At 33.9% G+C, this 21670-nt stretch overlaps 1 long non-coding RNA gene across 3 annotated transcripts in view; it reads right to left on the bottom strand.

Moving 5' to 3' along the window:
* Positions 1 to 21670, bottom strand: part of LOC115297005 — a 288338-nt gene that overhangs the window by 85870 nt on the left and 180798 nt on the right. For all 3 annotated transcript variants that reach the window (XR_003911204.1, XR_003911202.1, XR_003911203.1), the window contains 2 exons: positions 9597 to 9628; positions 2112 to 2186 (listed from right to left, as the gene is read on the bottom strand). This is a non-coding gene — a long non-coding RNA (uncharacterized LOC115297005). The remainder of the gene's footprint in view (positions 1 to 2111; positions 2187 to 9596; positions 9629 to 21670) is intronic.

Below are 21670 nucleotides of genomic sequence, written 5' to 3'. Positions count from 1 at the left end.
TAGTGGAGGAAAGCTATGGGATCAGAGAAAATATCTAAGATACAAAGTTCACACTGGAATTATATAAAGAAATATAATTCAGAGAGAAATTAAAGACAAGGCAAAATAAAATAAGCACAAGAGTTGAACAAGTACTACATGAGAAGATTATCCAAATGGTGAAAATACCTATTAAAAGCAAATTAACCATAAGGTGATACCCTGCTACAAGTTTAGAATTTAAGATGGACAGTTCCAAGTGGTGAGAGTGGGAGTGGAAAGAAATCAAATGTCCTTGCAAAGGGGTTTAAGTAAATATGAATGCAGCAATAATGAAAGTACCAGAGAGTAAGATACAATATCACAAAGAGATTGTTACGACCTGTGTGTGTGTGTGTTGTGTGAGAGAGATTCAGAAAGGGAAAGAGACAAGACAATATGAAAAATAGTACACACATAATTATTTGACATTTAAAAATAAGAGAAAAGCTAGGTTGATATACAAAAAAATATTTTTTCAGTAAAAATAAGAGGTATAGAAATAAAACATCACAAAAATATTTATTTTCTTTTTGTGTATGTTTTAAATATTATGAGTATTTTGTATGATTATATTTTCTATAGTAGAAGAAATTAATGACAGGGAAATAGAATTTAATTCTTTCATTTCTTTTTTTAAATTTTTTATACTTTATTTAGTTTTGAGACAGAGAAAGACAGAGCACGAGTGGGAGAGTGGCAGAGAGAGAGGGAGACACAGAATCTGAAACAGGCTCCAGGCTCTGAGCTGTCAGCACAGAACTGATGCGAAGTTCAAACCCACCAACTGCAAGATCATGACCTGAGCCTAAGTCGGATGCTTAACCAACTGAGCCGCCCAGGTGCCCCAATTCTCTTCATTTCATGTCATTTCATATGAGAATACCACTACTAGCCTTTTTTCCTACCCTGAAGAATCCTCTGCCAAATTACACACACACACACACAAGCACATACACTAACTCCATATTCTCTGAAGAGAACAGCAAACGATACGATTGGGCTTTTCAAAGAGAGACTGCAAAGTTACTGCTCAGTCCCTCACCTTTCTCTCCCTCTCGGTATCTCCTGTCTTCTGACTCCCACGTGAACAGAGCCAAGTCCTGAGCTGAATGGAGCAGGCCCTCCTCTATGCTGGGTACAAGGTCTGCAGGTTTTAACTTTGCCAATGCCTATGTGAATAAAAGATCCTTATTCTTGAGTGAAGTAGGAACAAGCCATTATAACCATCAGAAATCTAAGCAGATTGTTTCATTACCACTCAGTAATAAAATTAATACACCTATCACTGTCTCTCTGTCTCCCCTATATTTCCATAGGATCTTAGTTTGAACAGCTAATATGGTGTTACTTATTGGATTGCCTACAAATGCCAGGAAAAAAAAAGAACATATGACATCATGTCCATTCTTTGAGCCTATTTTTAAGATATTAATCTCTTTGGGACTATTTTATTTTTTATTTGAATTGAAACTTGCATCATATAATATAAACGTTTTTACTCCATTGTCTCAGTTATCCAGTTAACCTAAAGGTGGTAGAGTAAAATATTTCTGTGTTTGAGAAGTAGGAGAATAACCATCATTTAGGAAAAAAAATTAAAGTTGTGGAAGAGGAAAGAGATGAATTAGAACCCAGGGAAAGGAAAATCACAAGGGACATTTCTACAATGTAACCCTTCCTCATGATAATGTTCAATGTAATATCTCTACATTAATCTCTGGTGCATTTAATTTAAATGAAGGAGATTTGGAAACTAGTATTTCAGAGAACAGCATTAAATTCTCTGGGTTGAAATCCCAGATCTAGTGCTTACTGGATCTGTTCTTTAAGGCACTTAATCTTTTTATGGCTGAGTTTTACAATCTGGAGGAAGATAATGATTAAAGCTATATCATATAGTTGTATGGAATATATGAGAAAATGTATATAGGGCATTTTGTACAATATCCTTTAGATGAATCCATAAATATGAGAGCTATTAAAGTTGCTGTTTATATTATTAGCATTGCCATGCTAACATGGAATATTTGTCATTGGTATTTAAAGACAAAATTACTTAATATTCAATTTTAGCTGACCATAAAACTCACTTTTTTATTAACAACCTCATTTGGCGTGCAGCTTCTTAGGAATTCTTTTCTGTGCAAAAGACCTCGCAAGAGCCACTGAAAAATAGAAAAGAATCACTTGGATTTATTATTTTGATCTTACATGAATCCACACCATCTTCTTCTTGTTTAGTAGACTGAAAATCTGTGGTAGAGATGAGTTAACGCACTAGTAGTCCAACACTATTAAACTTTCCGGTAGCTTAAAATAAAGTGACTTGGTTTTTTTCCACAGCTTTGCCACTAACAGGCCCCAAAGCCCTGCTTGATAGTCAAGTTATCAGACCACTGTGGAGAACCACAATAAACATATTCAAATCTCTTTCTTTCTGTCATTATTTCCATGGTCTGTAAGTCAATAAGAATATGCCAAATGCCTATAGAGCATTATAACTTGGTGCTTCGAGGAGTGAGCTCAGACAATCATTCATATTCTGTGTTATAAACTCAAAAAGGAGTTGCTAATGCCTTCAGCAGCTTTAGAACAGTGTCTAATTCCAAATGCTCCATATTAAATCAGTTATGTTATAGAAGACACCTTTTCTAAATAGTGTTGTAAATTCCTGGCAGCTTTAAAAAATTATTTCCTTCCTTCCTTCCTTCCTTCCTTCCTTCCTTCCTTCCTTCCTCCCTCCCTCCCTTCCTTCATTCCCTCTTACTCCTCCCTCCCTTTCTCTTTCTCTTCCTCCTTCCCTTTCTTCCCTCTTCTCCTGCCCCCTCCCTTCCTCTCTCTCCTTCTCTAGTCCTCTCTTTCTCACGGTCTCTGTCCCTCTCTCTTCTTCTTCTTCAATCGTGCCTCACTTTTTTTCTTTTTTTTATTATTTCAGTGATGGTTGTAAGATCTCAGTCTACAATTAGTTTTATTACATTTGTTTGTAAATATTTCTTAATGTAATAAAATATTTTCAAGAAGTATATTTTAAGGCATTCAATTTGAAATAATTAGGTAAATGTCTTAAAAATACAAAAATATAAAAGTGCCAGTGGTTTTATCTGGGAAATGCATACTAAGACATTATTTATTAGGGTTTCTGTGTTTTTTCAAATGTTTGTTCAAAGAACAACCACTGAATAACAAAATAGAGTAAAGCTATAAAAACAAAATATTATATATAAAAGCACTTGGTAAATTTTAAATCTTTATATTAATGTAAGGTAGTATTATAAATCCTCTTATACATCTGGTCATAGAATACTCAAATTACATCTTACAAATAACACTTCATTTCAGAAATAAGAATATTTTTTATTTACACAAAACATATAAAAATGTCTTTCAAAAACTATTCTATCAATATCTACTACATTTCTTTGAGGTTAATAGTATTTTTTAACTTCATGACATCACACTCAATAACTGACTTAAGTTTTATTGCCTCCAAAATGCTGCCTGGAGAGGAAATCCATCAAGGTTCTTACAATACTGAGAAAGTTTTCATATAATCATCCACACACCAAAGAAATACAGTAAATCCTTGGGTTGGGAGCAACTTGTTCTGCGAGTGTTTTGCAAGACAAGCAAACATCTCTAATACATTTTAACTTGATAAACTAGTGATGTCTTGCAATATGAATCATACATGACAACAGATGTCACATGATCACAACTGAGCCAATGGTTCTCTCTCTCTTGCTGCAGGATTATGGGTGATCATCTCTCATGCTCAGATGTCAGTTTCAGGCAATGGTGTTGGGCAGAAATCTATGATTTTTCAGAATGTTGGAAGATGCCCACAACTGACACTAGTGTATTTTTTGGTCACTTCAAAGCACCTAAGGACATTCCTTTGCTTTTCCATACAAGGGTAAGCTTAGGAATGCTTTGCCTCATTCTAGGTCAGGCTGCCTACAGATATAGACCCTTTCCTCTGCCACCTTATTGTCAGTTACATTAAATATGGAATATGACAAGAGTTTATTCATATTGTAGTCAACATCCATTAGTGATAGTGGAAGTCATCCTATACAATAACTCTCCCTCTCTCTTCCTCATACCAGCCACGAAGGTTTTCAAAGGTAAGTGCAGGTTAATTTATTTATTTTTCTTTATATTTTGTATTTTCTTTAGTATTTTGTATTATGTTACAGTGTTATCATTTTTATATGATATTTTTGGGTTGTGGAATGAATCACCTGAGTTGACATTATTTCTTATGGGGAAATCTGCTTTGATATACAAGTGCTTTGGAATACAAGCATGTTTCTGGAAAAAATTATGCTTATAAACCAAGGCTGTAGTAAATACACATGCCAAGGTCTTTAACAATAAGTTAAAAAAGAACAAATTTAAACAAATTAATAATAATTAATTTCATTTTCTTAAATGCATGGAGAGATCACACTTCTAAAAAGTACAACTAAAGAATAAACAGAAAAAATATAATATGCATACAATGAGACTACAAATAAGAATCATAGAAAGCTGAGTATCAATGTACAGAGGTAATAAATTCTATAAGTGTTTCCATATGTTTTTCACAAAACCAGTCTCTTAGAATATTTAAAATTAACAGAAAAAAATATTTCTTAACCCTTGGGATAAGACTTGAGACATTATTATTACACTTAGGGAATAACAAAACATGAAAATATGTGAATGGACATATAACTTTTTGTGCAAAATGAACAAAGTAAATGGGCAAACTTTTATAGTATAATATTTGAGAATCCCACTTTATGAAGTTGTGGAAATCAGTATTTATCCCATTAACATGGGGAAACACCAGCCACAAAGTGCTATAATTTCCCTTTCTTCTCTAAAGTGTAGAGGAAAGTAGGTTGTAAATTCTGTATAATGCAACTGCCCTAAAAGACATTCACTTATTTTTTTTAAAGGTTCACAGGCAAGACACATTTATTGTTTTTCACACAGATAATGTCTGCTACTACTTAAATTGCTCTTCCTCAGTGAAGTGAAACAGATAAATTGCAGTGAGATTGTAGAAGAAATTCATAAAAAGGATAAATAAGCATTATTAAATTAAATAACATGTCCCTTAATTGTACACATACAATAGATAATGCTCATATCCATCTCTCCTTGGTTAGATCCACATAAAGATGGAGGTGTCCCTCTTCATGACAAAGGAAAAAATAATTTTTCGTCTTATGATTCATGTTATTTTCATTGTACTGATTTCTACCACTTGGTCATACAAAATGCTAGTCATTCTTTATATAGCTACATAGGCATACATATGACTGCTTTTCTAAAACAGATGCTCAAAGTAGAGTTCTTAGAATTAGTATCACTCCTAAGCAGGCCTTAGAGTAAGTGCCTTACAAATTGTATTAGATACTGTCAAATTGTACATCAGACTGGTTATAATAAATTGTACTCCCATAGCAATAAACAACTATGCATTTTCCATAAGCATTCCAACAACTCATTTGTTTTATGTTTTAAAGTAGGGTTTGTAATCATGTCTAAATTTTACATTTTTCTATAGCTGCATATACCATTACTTCCCTTTACTAACTTGTTTTTTTTAATAGTTTATTGTCAAATTGGTTTCCACCTAGTGCTCTTCCCCACAAGTGCCCTCCTCCATTACCACCACCTCCACTCCCCCTCCCCGCTTCAACCCTAGGTTCGTTATCAGTATTGAATAGTCTCTCATGTTTTGCATCCCTCTCCCTCTCCAACTCTCTTTCCCCTTTCCCCTCCCCATGGCCTTCCGTTAGGTTTCTCCTATTATACATATGAGTGCAAATGTATGGTACTGTCCTTCTCCACCTGACTTATTTCACTTAGCATGACACCATAAAGTTCCATCCACTTTGCAACAAATGGCCAGATTTCATTCTTTCTCATTACCATGTAATACTCCATTGTATATATATACCACATCTTCTTGAAACGATACTCAGCATCACTCATCATCAGGGAAATACAAATCAAAACCACACTGAGATACCACCTCATGCCAGTCAGAGTGGCTAAAATGAACAAATCAAGAGACTACAGATGCTGGCAAGGATGTGGAGAAACAGGCACCCTCCTACACTGTTGGTGGGAATGTAAACTGGTGCAGCTGCTCTGGAAAACAGTATGGAGGTTCCTCAGGAAACTACCAGTAGAACTCCCCTAGGACCCAGCAACAGCACTGCTAGGGATTTATCCAAGGGATACATAAGTACTGACACATAGGGGCACATGTACCCCAATGTTCATAGCAGCAATGTCAACAAGAGCCAAATCATGGAAAGAGCCTAAATGTCCATCACCTGATGAATGGATTAACTTGGTTTTTTTACATTTTATATTTTGTTTAAGAAAATATAATTTTCTGCCAAAGTGATAAAATTATTTGCTTTAAATTATTTTCAAATTTTGGCTATTTTTACTTAAATATTTAATCTACTAGCAATTAATTTTGTTCATCAAGAAGCATATAAATATATTAAAAATTCAATGAATCTTCCTAATACCATTTTATTGATTGAATTAATTGTTTTGTTGATCACTGCTCTCTATTTAATAATAAAATAGGTTTTAGAAAGTACAACTCCACTTTTACAAAAAGCAGCAAATTAGATACACATATGTATATATATTTGCATAATGTCTGTGATCACGTTTACATCTCTATTTAAAATTATATACATAAATTACATATGCATTTATAAATGCAATTAGTAATAATTTTCTCAAGTATTTTTTCTGACTACTTGCACGTAACCATAAAATATTGTAAAAACTACGTAGGCATTTTAAATAAAGTTATAAAATAATGATTATTTCTGAAAGAAAATTAATATAATATAAAATTACATCCGAATCTATATTAAAATGGGCATATTATATTTAAAACTGTTGAAGTATAAATTTTCCTTCTGTTAAGCAAGAGACCATATGAATCAAGATTTTTTAAAACGTTATACTCTTTTACATTACTTTCAATTCTAGAAGCCTATCTTAATAAACAATCAATATCCACTCTTCTCACTTTGCATCATATTGCTTATTGCCAGTGTGTTTATAAGATAAAATTTATAAATACTCTTAACTTCAAATAACAGTTTAAGAATCAAAGAAAGATCATCTATGAAGAAAAAACTTTATATTCCATTAAAATTAGGTTTCCAAATGTATTACTCATATAGGGATATATTGTTTTATATCATATATGATTTAAAAAACTGAACAAAACAATGCATGTTTTAAATAAAAAATAAAATGAAAATAATGTGTACAATATGGTCTTTATAAATAAAAATTACTGAATAACATTTATCTATACTTTCATAAAAAACAGAAATACTGTGGAAAGGTGGCAGTAAACGTTAATATGTTTTCCACGAAGTATCTTATTAAAGAGAAGGGAAAATGGTTAATTTTTCTTATTTATATTATGCATTTGTTACCATCACATATTAAGAAAAACAAATATGTATAGAGTTATCTCAATTTTAAAAACTATAATAAATATATATAAAAATACATAACTAGAAAAACATGGAACTACATGTCACAAAAATATTAATAATTATTTATTAGTTTTGTTTTTTATTTTAAATGTTGTTGCTAATTTCCCAATTATTATATATTTCTCATAAAAATATACCAATTTGCCAAAATGGTAACATCCCAAATCTTCATTTGAAGTAAGAGATAGCAACTAAAAAGATTTAAATTCACACACATATCCATTTGTAACTTCCAGAATAAAAGACTAGAAATAACACTTAATATTTAAAGTTGTTATTTTATGTCAGGGATATATATAATTTATTCTTTCATACATTTTACATAACAAATGTTTTTATACACTTAACCATTATTTATTTTGTAAGCAGGATTCAATTTCTTTTCAATTTAAAAGTAAGTGTTCATAAACTAGAAATGCAGTTATGAATAACACTTAGTTTTATTTTGCAAGAGCAAAAGGACCTACAGAGATCTATCATAAAGCACACATTGCTCACTTTGCCTGAAAAGCCAGTATCCAAATTTACAACAAAAAGCAAGTGTCACTCATGCCGCAACCAGATCAAAGTTGACAGACGAGCCCTAAAGCAGGCGGATTGCTTCAATTATTTGCCAGCTATGATGAATACAAAATAAGTTCCAAAAGCTTTCTGGAGATCTGTAGGATGCTGGCGATAGCTCAGAGCAATATGACACTGATGATGAAGCGTGGGCAAGATAAAAGTTCCCCCCAAAAAGACCATGCATTGTTTTTTGCGGCCTTTAGTTTGGCAACAGTTTAACTATAAATGCAACAGCTGGCCACTGAAAGGATGGTATCAGGACTGGTTGAAGTGCGCTGAGATATGATGCTATTGGCAGTCCTCCTACGTATTTGAGATGAAATAAGCCCGGCAACTGGGCATTGTAGCAGCTGGCCAGACAAAGGATATTGTTCAGATATTTAACAGCTGATAATTGGGCACTCTAGCAATATTTGTTGAAAAAAAGGTGGTTACCAAATTATTGGCAAATGTTTGGAGACAATCAATATTCTAAGTTCGACAGAAGGATTTATGGGAGGATGAGCCAAGAAGCATGAGTGTCATTATCTCAACTCACGCAGAAAGACTTTCAGAAAGATTAGACTAGAGACTCCTTGGTAAAAAATGAAATGTACCTTGCTTAAACTCCAACACTCAAGAGCCATTTTATATGCTTTGACTTTGTCTTCACTGCAAACCAATCATTTTGCCATAATATAATCAATTTCTTATTTGTTGCCACTGTACTGTTTTCCTATAGGGATGATAGTGGATAATATACCTCTTTGAACATTCCTTCTGTAATCGTACAGTGCAAAAGTGTATCTACTTCTTATTAACTAATATACAGCCCATTTAGGAAAATATATATGAAACACTTGAAAGGCCACTCATTCCGAATAAAATAAAATAGAGCAAGAAAAACAATATACTTTTAATTGGCAGTAAAAATGAAGGTATCTTGCTTTATTGTAGGTACAGTTAAACATAGTAGAAAGATGTGTCAATTTAAAATACCTCTGCAATTTTAGTTCTCAAAGTTTAAACTATACCTTATAGTTATAATTTTTACATAATTTAAAAAGTTTTGGTGTGATACATATATATTTATTTTCCAAATTAAGAATCATCATTATCTATATTTGCAAAGGTTTACAAACCTAAAGGTTAAATAAAATGATAACATTGAATTTAGATTCTCATGCATTTATTTTTATATGCCAAGCTTTCAAACATTCCCTAAGTGAAAAATCATTTTTGACTTAAACCTAGTACTTTATATAAAGTTGTCCTCAAACATCCATCAGTGTACTGTGTTCTTTGCAGAAATGTTTTATAAAATCATAATTGTTTAAAGAATAGGGTAAAATTTGATTACAGCAATTCTCACTGATTTAACTTGAAGAGAAGTCTGACTTCTTTTCTGAATTGAATCTTAATCGAATTTCCCAGACGTGATGACAAATGAAATATATGTACCATATAAAGTTAAGAGGCAAATAAAGATCTTACCTTGTTTCACTTTATCTGTAACACACATCCTACTGAAAACAAGAGTCAGAATGTGAATTATCTACTATTCTAAAATGACATACGGGCAAAACAATAATTGTAAAGACATTAACCAGAAAAGGACTTCAAATTCACAAAATGGTGATTAGAGTTCTTTAGGGTTTAATGAGTATAGGAAAGAGTTTATAAGCTTTGTTCAAGTGGGGTCATGTTTCCGTGTAAAATTCATGCTTGTCAACAAAAGAAGGAAAAAATGCTTGCATTAAAAAATGTATAAAACTTAAAATACCTTTAATATTTGTGAGAAATAGAATGTTCTGAAAGATAATTCTCCTGTTTTCAATACTCTTTTTAAAATCATAGAACTTAGAATAAACTTCCAAACATCTTAGAGATAAAACTCTTAAATATTTTCTCCATTTTACAGAAACCATATAGACCCCATGTACAAAAAAAAACCCAATAAGAACATATGTTTTTGTGTTTGAAAACTTAGCCATACATATACATATCCATCTATGCATATGTATGTATTCATCTACATACCTTTCTACTTTCAGGATGATAATTTGTTAGGCACCCAGTATTCTTAAAATGTCCATTCACTCTTTATTTTATAAAACTTGTCAAAATGTATTGTGCTCTTTAATATTTTTAATATTTTCTGGGTATTAATATAAATAATTAGGACAAGCAAAATTGCTTATGAAGAGTTGTTTTTTTCAAACATCTCTTTCCATTGTTTTATCTCAATATCCTCAAAACACAAACTAGAGTAAGCATTTCAGGGTAATCATTTTTTAATAATTTCCCTTGGTGTTTAAAACAGCTATCCTGGGGGCACCTGGGTGGCTCAGTCAGTTGAGGGTCAACTTAGCCTCAGGTCATGATCTCATAGTTTATAGGTTCAAGCCCCGCATCAAGTTCTGTGCTGACAGCTAGCTCAGAGCCTGGAGCTTGCTTCCGATTCTGTGTGTCCGTCTCTCTCTGCCCCTACCCTGCTCATGATCTGTCTCTCTCTCTCTCAAAAATAAGTAAATGTTAAAAAAATTTTAAAAAGCCCAGCTATCCTAGTTAGCTCAATACGCATAGAGAATACATAAAACAACTCTCCTATGACCTTATAAATGTCATGTTCATTCTCCAAGTGTGCTTGCTGTATTTAAAATATGATTCCATTTACACTAAACTTGGGAAAAATAATATTGAACAGTCACCCTACTTCAAATATATTTTAAAAAGAGAAATACATCATTTTTGCCTTACAATTTGAGTGCATATTTTATTTTTTTGTCTGCAAGGTTATATGCATAATACTACTATTCCTATTTACTGATAGAAAAATTTGGGAAAACAACACTTAGAGATGTTGATTGGCTCAGCCAAGGAAATGTGTGCTTGAGTGGACACACAAGTTCAAATATCCCCTTTACTAACTGGAAAAATATTATTATAATGAGCACATATTTCCTAGAATTCAGATATTATAAAACAAAATAAATTTTATCTGTAACTAATAACATACAAATTTTACAATATAATTTTAGAGTAGAATGGAAATTAATAAAATCAGAAGTTTTAGATTAAAATATGAAAATTAGTACCAGAAAAGTAAGTAAGTTGGTAGAATTCTAGCTATAGTTGGTGTCAGAAGCAGGAAAATTATCATAATCTTTTAACTCTTAGTATTAAGATCTTTCAACTAAGTGTATATGCAATATATAATATATTAAGAATAGTCTATAAAATGCAGACCCAAATTTTAGTTTCCATTATTCTTGTGCTTTACATGCCCCAAAGTAAAAATCATAAAGGTAAAAATTCAAAGTTCAGAAACAGATATGTAATATATATACCTCAATCTAATTGACCTGTAACTCCTACAAATTTTAAATCCAAGCATCAGAAACTTGAAACATATGTTAACTTTTAGCTGGTCTTTCCTCTCTCATTCTGGACCATCCATCTGCATTTCAGCTTTGAAGAAAAGTAGAAAAAAAATAATGTGACTATGAATCAAAATAATAGGTGTGAATGGAACAGAGTACCACATCTGTAGCTCTTGTACTGACTTTTGTGTGACAAAAAGAAAAATGTAATAATTGAGTTTTATTTCTTGGCTTATTCCCATTTGAACTTCAAAACTATCTTTGACATAAAAAAGACACTGAAATCTCTAGACACCCTGTAACAAAGGGAACGTCATTTCAAAAATCTACATGTTATATTTTATACCCATCTAATCATATTACAATGAATCAAAATAAGCCACCTTTGTATTAGAATTATGCCAGTGTTATTATATCCATAAATTATGATAATGAATTTTAAAGTTGAAAATAGAATGGCTGTGGTTTATATATAAAATTATTTTGAAACTATGGTCCAATGTTCAATATTTTACATCTATGACAAAGTTTGACTATCAACTTTTTAATATAAAAAATGCATTCTTTACGTCTATCACTCAAAACACATTAACTGTGAAGCAATACCTAACTTCTTAGCATTTTTTTCTTATATTCTTCATAGGTTTGGGTTAAATTTTACTCCAATCTACTCTGCAGAGCCTATTTTTCCCATTCAAATTTTCCTTCCTCGTTCCTCACTTATGAGACTTTTACTTTTTCCCCTGTAAGCTCCTCTTTAGCTCTTTTATATGAAAAATAAATATAAGTGTCTTTCATCCCCTTTTTGGCATTCATTACAGAATAAAAATATTTCTTAAAAAATAATAAAAAAAAAGAACTGTATTTATTGGCTTAGAGGCCAAAGAATAGACATCAGAGACACTGGTTAGTAGGCTTGAAAGATGGCGATCAACATTATGCAATGGTAAAAATGGTAAAGCGTCATCCGAAGTACTTGCAAGAAGATAATGTACAAAATAAAACTGTAAAACAAGGAAAAGAAGGCACAAAACAACATTATTACTGGGTATGTGTTTGCACTGGCCTCTCTTGGATGAGAAAGAGAAGGGCTCAACAAGAGTCTATTGGTGTGCAAGCAAGATTGTAAGGTTTTAGAGTGATTGAAAAAAATCATGGTTTTGCAATGTTGAAAAGCCAACCAATTTTAGACTCTAAATAGGAAGAGAATAAAAAGATACATTTTTTGAGTGGGGATAAAAAAAACCCTGATGTACCAGAATGACATCATATCCAAAAGTGGAAAGAAGTGGTTCAGAAACCAATTAAAGCCCTAGTAACAGATTCTTTCATTTAGAACATGACTCAGGAAAAAACACAACACAACACAATCCAACATAACACAACACAACAAAACAAAAAAGAATATTAGCCAATATCTTACCACAGTTGCATAAGCTCAAGGTGTATGCAAACGCAACTAAGTAAAAGTGGGAACCAAGATGGGGATATGAAAGCAAAGGAGCATACTATCCCTAGAAATTAAGTCTCAAAAAGAACATTGAACTTGTTATTTTACAAATGAATTTCACTAAATTTTCATGAGAGATGTAATGTTTTGTTGACATGGCCAGGAAAAAAAAGTTACTATTTAAGACTTAAAATTATCTTTAAATCCCTAATACACTAGAGGCAAGGGGCAAACTGAAAATGGTGCTCCTTCACCCATTTCCTGATGGCCTCTTCAGGTACAAGCAAGGTCAACATAGGAAAATTAGCAACTCCAAGAGCCCAGTATATATAAAAGCTGACTTACTGCAATGAATTACAAACTCTGAGAGAAAAAAAGCTTAAAATTTTATTTCAAATCTATAATGTGAGATTCTTTTATACTGGTTTTTAACAAGTTTAATAATGTGTTTCAACTCAGTGAAGTTGAAATAGGAATTGGTTTCATTTTTCTTCTGTCTTAAAGAGGCTCTCAACAGAATTTACATTTATGCTTCATGGGGGCAGGTGTTTTATCTGTGCAGTTGTTCACAGATGTATCCTCAACAACTACAGCAATGTCTGCTACATGGTGGGTGCTGAATAAATATCCACTGACTAAATAGATCAGTAAATGCTCTTTTAAATATTCTCTTGCCTCCACCAATTGTCTTGTGCACAAATCCAGCAAATTTCCAGTCACTTTCTATTACTAAATTCAATGTACAGCTTCCATTTAAAAGTGTATTTTAAATGTCATCACCTCTCATGCCCTCAGAGCAGACTTGAGCTGGGATTCTGGACTCCAGGGTATAAAGGAGAGGCATGGTCTGGCTCTGAGATAATTGTCCTCTTTTCTATCTTCAAGGTCCAGTCCCTCTTGTGTATTGTGCTGAGGAGAGAGAGAGGAAAGTTGGCTAAGCCCTGCAAAAGTACCGGACTGTAGTTGTAACTTTCTTGATGTTTCTCTGGACAACCCTGAAGAGCAAAGATAGTTTTTGTAGGCTGAGGGTTTAAATGCTGATTTTCTCATGGGTAAAATGGGTCTGAGTATTTCAGGGTCCCCTTTATGCACTTCCTGCCTCACAGTTTTCTGTGACACCCTCTGTGAGACAGCTTCTAAAGCCCAATGTTCTCTTCCTTTCAGCTGGACGCAGGCACTTCTCACTGTGCATGTGCCGGGCAACATGATCAGAGTTGGGTATATATTTGCAACTGTGTGAAAAATATTCTATAATAATATACTTTCAAATATTTTAGGGACACCTGGGTGGCCCACTTTAGTAGGCATCCAACTCTTGATTTTGGCTCAAGTCATGATCTCACGGTTTGTGAGTTTGAGCCCCATGTCAGGCTTTGCACTGACAACATGAATGAAGCCTGTTTGGGATTCTCTGTCTCTGTCTATGGCCTTTCACCCCGCTTTTAGAAATAAACATTAACAAATATTTCATTTATTTTATGCTCAGTGGTTAAACTTAGGCTTCTCAAGAACCAAATGAAGAGCCATAGACATTTTCAAAACCTCAGAATCTGAGAAGTGTTATTGCACATTAAATGCACCATTGACACTCTCGCTTTTTTAAAGTTTATTTCTTTATATTGAGACAGAGAGAGAGCATGAATAAAGGAGGGTCATAAAGGGAGGACGAGAAAAAAAATCCAACAGGCTGCACACTGTTAGTGCAGAGCCCAATACAGGACTCAAACTCACAAACTGTGAGATGAAATCAAGAGTTGGATACTTAACCGACTAAGCCACCCAGATGCCCTAAACAAGCTCTCTTTATGTCATTGGCAATAAATTATACAAAATTTTAATTGATTTCTGACTTTCAATTTTGTTGAGTGTATATGTAGAAAAAACTCTGTCTTTGTTTGACAGTCAGCTCCAACTTTACTCCACTTGAGCAGTATTGCATATCTGTGAATTACAGAGCTCCCTGGGAAATGAAACACACACACACACACACACACACACACACACACACACACACACACATATAAACGCTCAAGTTAAAACTGCTCTAATATATGTGATTGATGTGTAAAAATCACTACTTCTTGCCCAGACGAAATAAAGTATCTAGGAATTTTGGAATGGTAAATTTCCTTTAAAAAAATCAAGATGCTTTTGTATCCATAGGATTGTTTTTGAGCTAATGCATAATTTTCACACTAAAAATAATGTGCTAATAAATAAACATGACTTATATGTGCCTTGTCTCTCACATATAGTTTCACAGTAGAAGGGTTTGCTTAAAGAAAAGATCTCTGAAACACTAGGAATTAATAGCAAGAAACAGTGAAAAGAAAGGGAACTCTACAACAGTGACAGGAGAAAATGACTGATTTTTCTCTGGGGGAGGCTCTCCTAACAGGGGTTTAAAGTGTGCTGAAAAAAATTACATACTTGAGGCATATCAAAAGCATAAAATGTTTGCTAATATCCAAAGTTGCAGTCTTTTGGCTTGGCGCAATTCTAGGATTATGAAGCTGGAATGGCATTCAGTTCAATCATAATTGAGACAAAGGACAACAAAACACTGGAAATTAGTTGTCACTGAAAATGGGGTACTAGTCAACTTCAAAACCTAGACACCCCTTAGTCTCTCTTATAATTTGTAAGGCACAAAGTAAAGGAGTGCTGTACTTATAAAACCCCGCTCAGCCAGGAGATGTGCTTGTGCTCAGTCATACATTCATTCTAACATCCTTTTGGCATCAAATGAGACAAAAAAGAGTAGAGAAAATGTTCCTTTAAATAGTTAAAATATGTTTTGCTGTGGCAATTCCTAACTTCTAAGTAGAGTAGTATAATTTTTTTCAGGGACATATATTTTTAATAACTCCTTTCATATCCAAAATCCAGAAGAAAGAAAGGGAAGAATTACATAGTAAGACACAGAGATTTTGTTTCTGTGGTCTTAGGTTGATAACCTAGTGGATAGAATGTTTTACCCCAGAGTAACTTAATGTGCTTTTGTGTATTTAAGAATTCTGGCCCAAAGGTGAAAGTCCAAATTTATTTACCCAAACTTTAAAAATAATTGCATTTGGAAGGCAGTTCTAAAACAAATTGTTTCACTAAGTCTGAGAAAGAGAGGCTTCTCACAAAAGCCTCTCATAGCATTTGTCTTTGCTTATTCCTCCTTCTTAAAATATATATCTCATTTGGTATGATGGTTAATTTTATGTTTCAGTTTGACTGGGTTAACAGATGCCTAGATTGTTGGTAAAACATTATTTCTGGGTGTGTTTGTGAGGGTGTTTCCGGAAGAGATTAGCATTTGAATCAGTAGACTAAGTAAAGAAAATCCTCCCCCAACAACATGGGTACTCATCATACAATTCACTGAGGATTCAACTAGACTGACTATAAAGGTGGAGGAAGAACAAATTCTCTTTCTCCTAGAGCTGGGGCATTTGATTTATACTAACACCAGACTTCGCCGGTCCACTAGTTTCCCTCTTACCTCACTGACTGCTTCTTTTGTAACTTCATTTCTAGATTATTCTTTGTATGTAAGACTATGAATATTAAATTATTTCAATAATTATTTTTCATCTATGCTTACCTCTTGATTTTGTACAATATTGTGACTTAAATTATAATCATTAAGGTATGACTTTTAATAATTATATCCAGCTTAGACCACTCTGAGATTCATACTCCTATATCAAAATTGTCTATTCAGTGTTTCCACATGGATACTGTTAAAAGGTAATGTCAAAAAGACCACCAAACGCCAAATAGAAGTGAGGCATGATTTTATTTACAGCTGGGCCAAACCTGATCTCCTGACCTTAAGGAGAAAAGTGCAGAGAATGGGCCTGAACAAAGGCAGCAGTGAGTTTTTATGGCCGTTAGCAAGGCAGAAAACATCATTATTTAGTTAACCAATTAAAATTACAGCATTTCAAGGTAGCCGATTATACTGTAATACACAGACATTAGTTTTGGCGGGAACCTATCATTTAATGTTCTTTTCCCTTTAAAATGACCAATCATAGTTAGACACCTAAGATACCACAGAGTAGTGACTAGGTGACTTTCACCTGCTGACCTTGCCTTTGATGAGGTCTTAGTAAAAGGGATTGGGGAGAGTTTTGCAATCTGAGTTATCTATCTAGCAGGCAGGCATTGTTACAGAAGTGAGATGAGGTGGTTAGTAATTAAGCCAAACTTATATACAGTAAGCTTTCTGATATCTTATAAGTTGACCTATTACATTCCATAAGTTGACCTATTACAGATACCTGTATGGTACCTAACTCTTCACATCACAATACTATTTTTCCCTCCCTCCCAAACCTAGTACTTTCTCTACCCATCAAATGGCACCATCATTAATCCAGTTTCTCTTGTAAAAATATAGAAAATCACCTTCCACTTCTCTCATTCTGCCTCATCCTATATCCAATCGTACTTTATTCTATTCTCCCTCCTAAACATGAACTTCTAATTTCACCATAGGGCTTGTGTATTGGGGTACCTGTAATGACACACTTTCCATGACCTATGTAAGACTCAAAGATCTAGAACCAATCTACTTAAATTTCTTACCTAATCATATACCAATCTTCATATTTTTGTCATCTCTTTAAACACACACACACACACACACACACACACACACACACAGTCTTTTCCTTTACTTTGCATTTCTCATCAATGGCATGATCAGAGCTCAGTTCAAACTAAAGTTAGCCAGAGAGAAACTGCTGAGGGCAGTTGTGTCTGTCTTTGTAAGAGCAGAGCCAGTTATGTTAAATTTGTTTCTAGGTTTCATGCTAGTCCTTCACTTCCCCACCAATAAATTCTATATTCTTAATTATAAGTCATTGTATGAATGATGATTTTGAGAAGTCAAGAATAATGAAGCATTTCCTCATTTAGATGACACAAATGGTGATATATTACAAGCTACAGGAAGTAAAATTGAGAATTCTTTGTTATCCTTGTTTGGGAAAATGTGGGTCTCAATCTTGTATTTTCTGGTTTGTCAAACTATAAGGCAGGGGAAAAAACAAAAAGCAAACAAACATGAGCCCTTGGCAAGGCCGATCTAGCAGGATAGATTTCTATTGAACACCCACATACTCAATCATTTAAATTCTATTATTAGCAACTTTTTTTGTCATGAAATGTTTATTAAATGTTTATTATGTATGTCTCAGGGCTAGAATGGTGGAGCAGTGAGAGCTTTTCAATGTCATGGAAGACATGGCCAAGAAGGAATATAGACACAAAATACATAGACACATCATTGTACTTTGTCGTAAGTTCTAAGAGACAAAATCATAGAGTGGAATTTAAAAAAAAATGTACATGAAACTTATCCTTGAGGTTGAAAAGTTACCTTCTGAGGATGAACATGTGTGGCTGGGGAGGAGGAGATTAAAGCTGGAAGAGAAAAAAGAAGGAAAAGACTACACAAAGGCCCAGAGGCAGCAAAAAGTTTGATAGGTTTAAGAAACTGAAGAAAAATAAAATAAAACAGGGGTCAGAAAATGATGGCAGAGTGGGAGGACCCTAGGCTTGCCTCATCCCTGAATAAAACCAGATAACTATGAAATCATCCTACATATCCCCAAAATTGACCTAAAAACAGGTAAAATAAACTCCACAATGAAAGGTAGACAAGAGACCATATCAAAGAAGATACCAAGTGCAGGGATGTGATTTCGGAGAGAAACTGATTATGGCCACTGCATTAGGGAGGGAGCTACAGTCAAGCAGAAGGGCCAGAGACAAAATGACACACAGGAGAGCACCTAGGAAAAACAAACCCCAATAGCCACTGGCTTAGAGTTGCTTATAGAGGAGCCATATTTTGTAGTTCTTCCAACTAGCAGAGCTTAAAGTCTGGAGTTTTAAAGGTCAGCAAGTGAGGCTGGGATAGAACCTGGAGGGCATTGCACTGTTCTTGGGGAAAACAACCCTTACACAGTGTGGAAAGAGCAATCTGAAGATATCCTGGAACACACAGTGAGGAGGTTATTTGCTTAACTCAGAGCAAGTCACTAAGAGGCAGTATTCACAGAAAGACCCCTCTATTAATAAAGGAAATGGCCAGAATAATTTCCCTCCCCTGGTCCTCATCATAAACACAAGGCCACCTGCAAGAACAACATAGCACCAACACTAGCTACCTAACTTGCTTATACTAAGATCAGCCCCACTCAGCGCTCCAGCAGAACCTCCCTTCTCAGTCACCCTTCCCTCAGTCTCAGCTTGGCAGGCACCCTTCCTCAGATGACTAGTCCAAATCCCTGCTCACACAGTGTCTCCTGTTTGGGAGTTTTGTGGAGCCTTATTTCCAGTAGCAGTGGTGACAGGTCTTATTTCAGAAGCAGACCAGACCACACCCAGATAAAATGTACCACCTTCAGACCTGGGACCAAACATTGTCCACAATAAAGACAGTCTCTGCAGGTGACTGGCCTGAAGGATAAATTGGTCAGGACAGAACAGGGGACCACACATAGCACACACTGGAGACACTCTCAGAAGCACCAGGCCTTGAGGAATAGGGGACACCACATGGCAGGGCACTACAGGACCTCTTCTTCATAAGGCCATTACCCTCAAAAACAAGAGATATAGCTAACTTAGGAAAAATCAGGCACAAAGAGAAACAGGCACAGAGACTTAGATAAAATAAAAAGACAGTAATTTTTCCCAAATGAAAGAAGAGGACAAGGCCATGGCCAGACATCTAAGTGAAAAGACATAAGTAACATGTCTAATAGATAATTTAAAATTCTAGCATAAGGATATTTACTGAATTTGAGAAAAGAGTGGAAGACATGAGTGATGCAATTAACACAGAGATAAGAAATAATAAATGAAATAAGAAACATGTTTGATAGAATGAACACCAGCTGGAAGAAGCAGAGTAATGAATTAGTGACATAGAAAATAGAGTAATGGAAAGTTACCTAGCTGAATGAAAGAGACACAAAGATATAGACACAAAATCAGAACAGACTTACGGAACTCAGTGACTCCGTCAAACATAATAATATTCATATTATAGGAGTCCCAGAAGGAGAAGAGATAGATAAGAAGACAGACAATTTAACTGAAGAAATGAAAGCTGAAAACTTCCCTAATTTGGGAATAGAATCAAATATCCAGATCCTGGGGGCACAGAGAAACCTCTAAAAAATCAACCAAATCAGATCCATACCAAGACATAATATAATTAAATTGGCAAAATATAGTGATAAAGAAAAAAAGACCAATTATAAAAGCAACAAAAGAAGACAATAATATATTAGGGAAACTGTATAAGGCTATCAAGGGATTTTTCAGCAGAAACTTTCTAAACCAGAAGGAAATGACATTATCTATTCAAAGTGGTGAGTGAGAAAATATGCAGCCAAGAATACTCTTGATAGCAAGGCTATCATTCAGGAAATATTGAGAGATAAAGAGTCTTCCAGACCAACATAAGCTAAAGTAATTAATGAACATTAAACCAGCCCTGTAAGAAATATTAATGGGCACTCTATGAGAAGAAAGGAGAGGCCGAAAGTGACAGTACAAACATAGGAAACACAAAAGGAGTAAAAATGAATATTTGTATAGAAAAATAAGTCAAAGAACCCACAATATAAAAGGATGTAAAATATGACAACATATACCTAAACATGGGAAGGAGAGGTGTAAAGAATAGATTCAGACTAAATGACCATTAACTTAATCTAGACGGCTCTATTCAGAAGAAGTTATAAACAAACCTAATGGTAAGCACAAATCAAAAACCACTAATAAATATTCATAGAATGAACAGAAAGAAATCCAAATATATCACTAAAGAAAATCAGCAAAACATGAGAAAAGGAAAAAAAACAAGAAAGGAGCAAATATTCAGAAACAACCAAAAAACAAATAATAAAATGACAATAAATCACATATCTATCAATAATTACTTTGAATGTAAATGGACTAAATCCTCCAATCAAAAGACATGTCTGACAGAATGGGGAAAAAATGGCCCATCTATATCTCCCTACAAGAGATACACTTTAGGCCTAACGTCACCTTTAGATTGGAAGTGAAGGTATGGAGAAATATCTATCATGCAAATGGAGGTCAAAAAGAAGCCAGAGTAGTAATATTTATGTCAGACAAAATAGTCTTTAAAACACAGACTGTAACAAGAAACAAAGAGGGACACTATATAATAAAAAAGGAACAACCTGACAAGAAGAAATAACAATTGAAATTTTATGCACCAACATAGCATCCCCAAATGCATAAAACAGTCAATAAAAAACAAAAATGAACTAATTGATAATAACTCAATAATAGTAGGGCACTTCAACACTCCACTTATATCAATGAGCAAATCATCTAAACAGAAAACCAGCAAAGAAACAATAGCTTTGAATAACACATGGAAACAGATGAATTTAACAGATATATTCAGAACATTCCATCCCAAAACATTAGGATACACATTCTTTTCAAGTGTACGTGAAACATTTTCAAAATTAGGCCATAATACCAGCCTCAACAAATTCAAAAAGATTGAAGTCTACCACACATCTTTTCTGACAAGTCTATTAAACTGAAAGTCAATCACAAGAAAAACTATTTGGAAAGATCACAGATACACAGAGGTTAAATAATATTCTGCCAAATAATGAATGGGTCAAACAGGAAACAAAAGAAGAATAAAAAAGTACATGGAAATAAATGAAAAT

The sequence above is a fragment of the Suricata suricatta genome, chromosome 7 (genome assembly GCF_006229205.1).
Source record: "Suricata suricatta isolate VVHF042 chromosome 7, meerkat_22Aug2017_6uvM2_HiC, whole genome shotgun sequence".
NCBI lineage: Eukaryota > Metazoa > Chordata > Mammalia > Carnivora > Herpestidae > Suricata > Suricata suricatta.
This window is presented reverse-complemented; position numbering and strand designations above follow the sequence as displayed.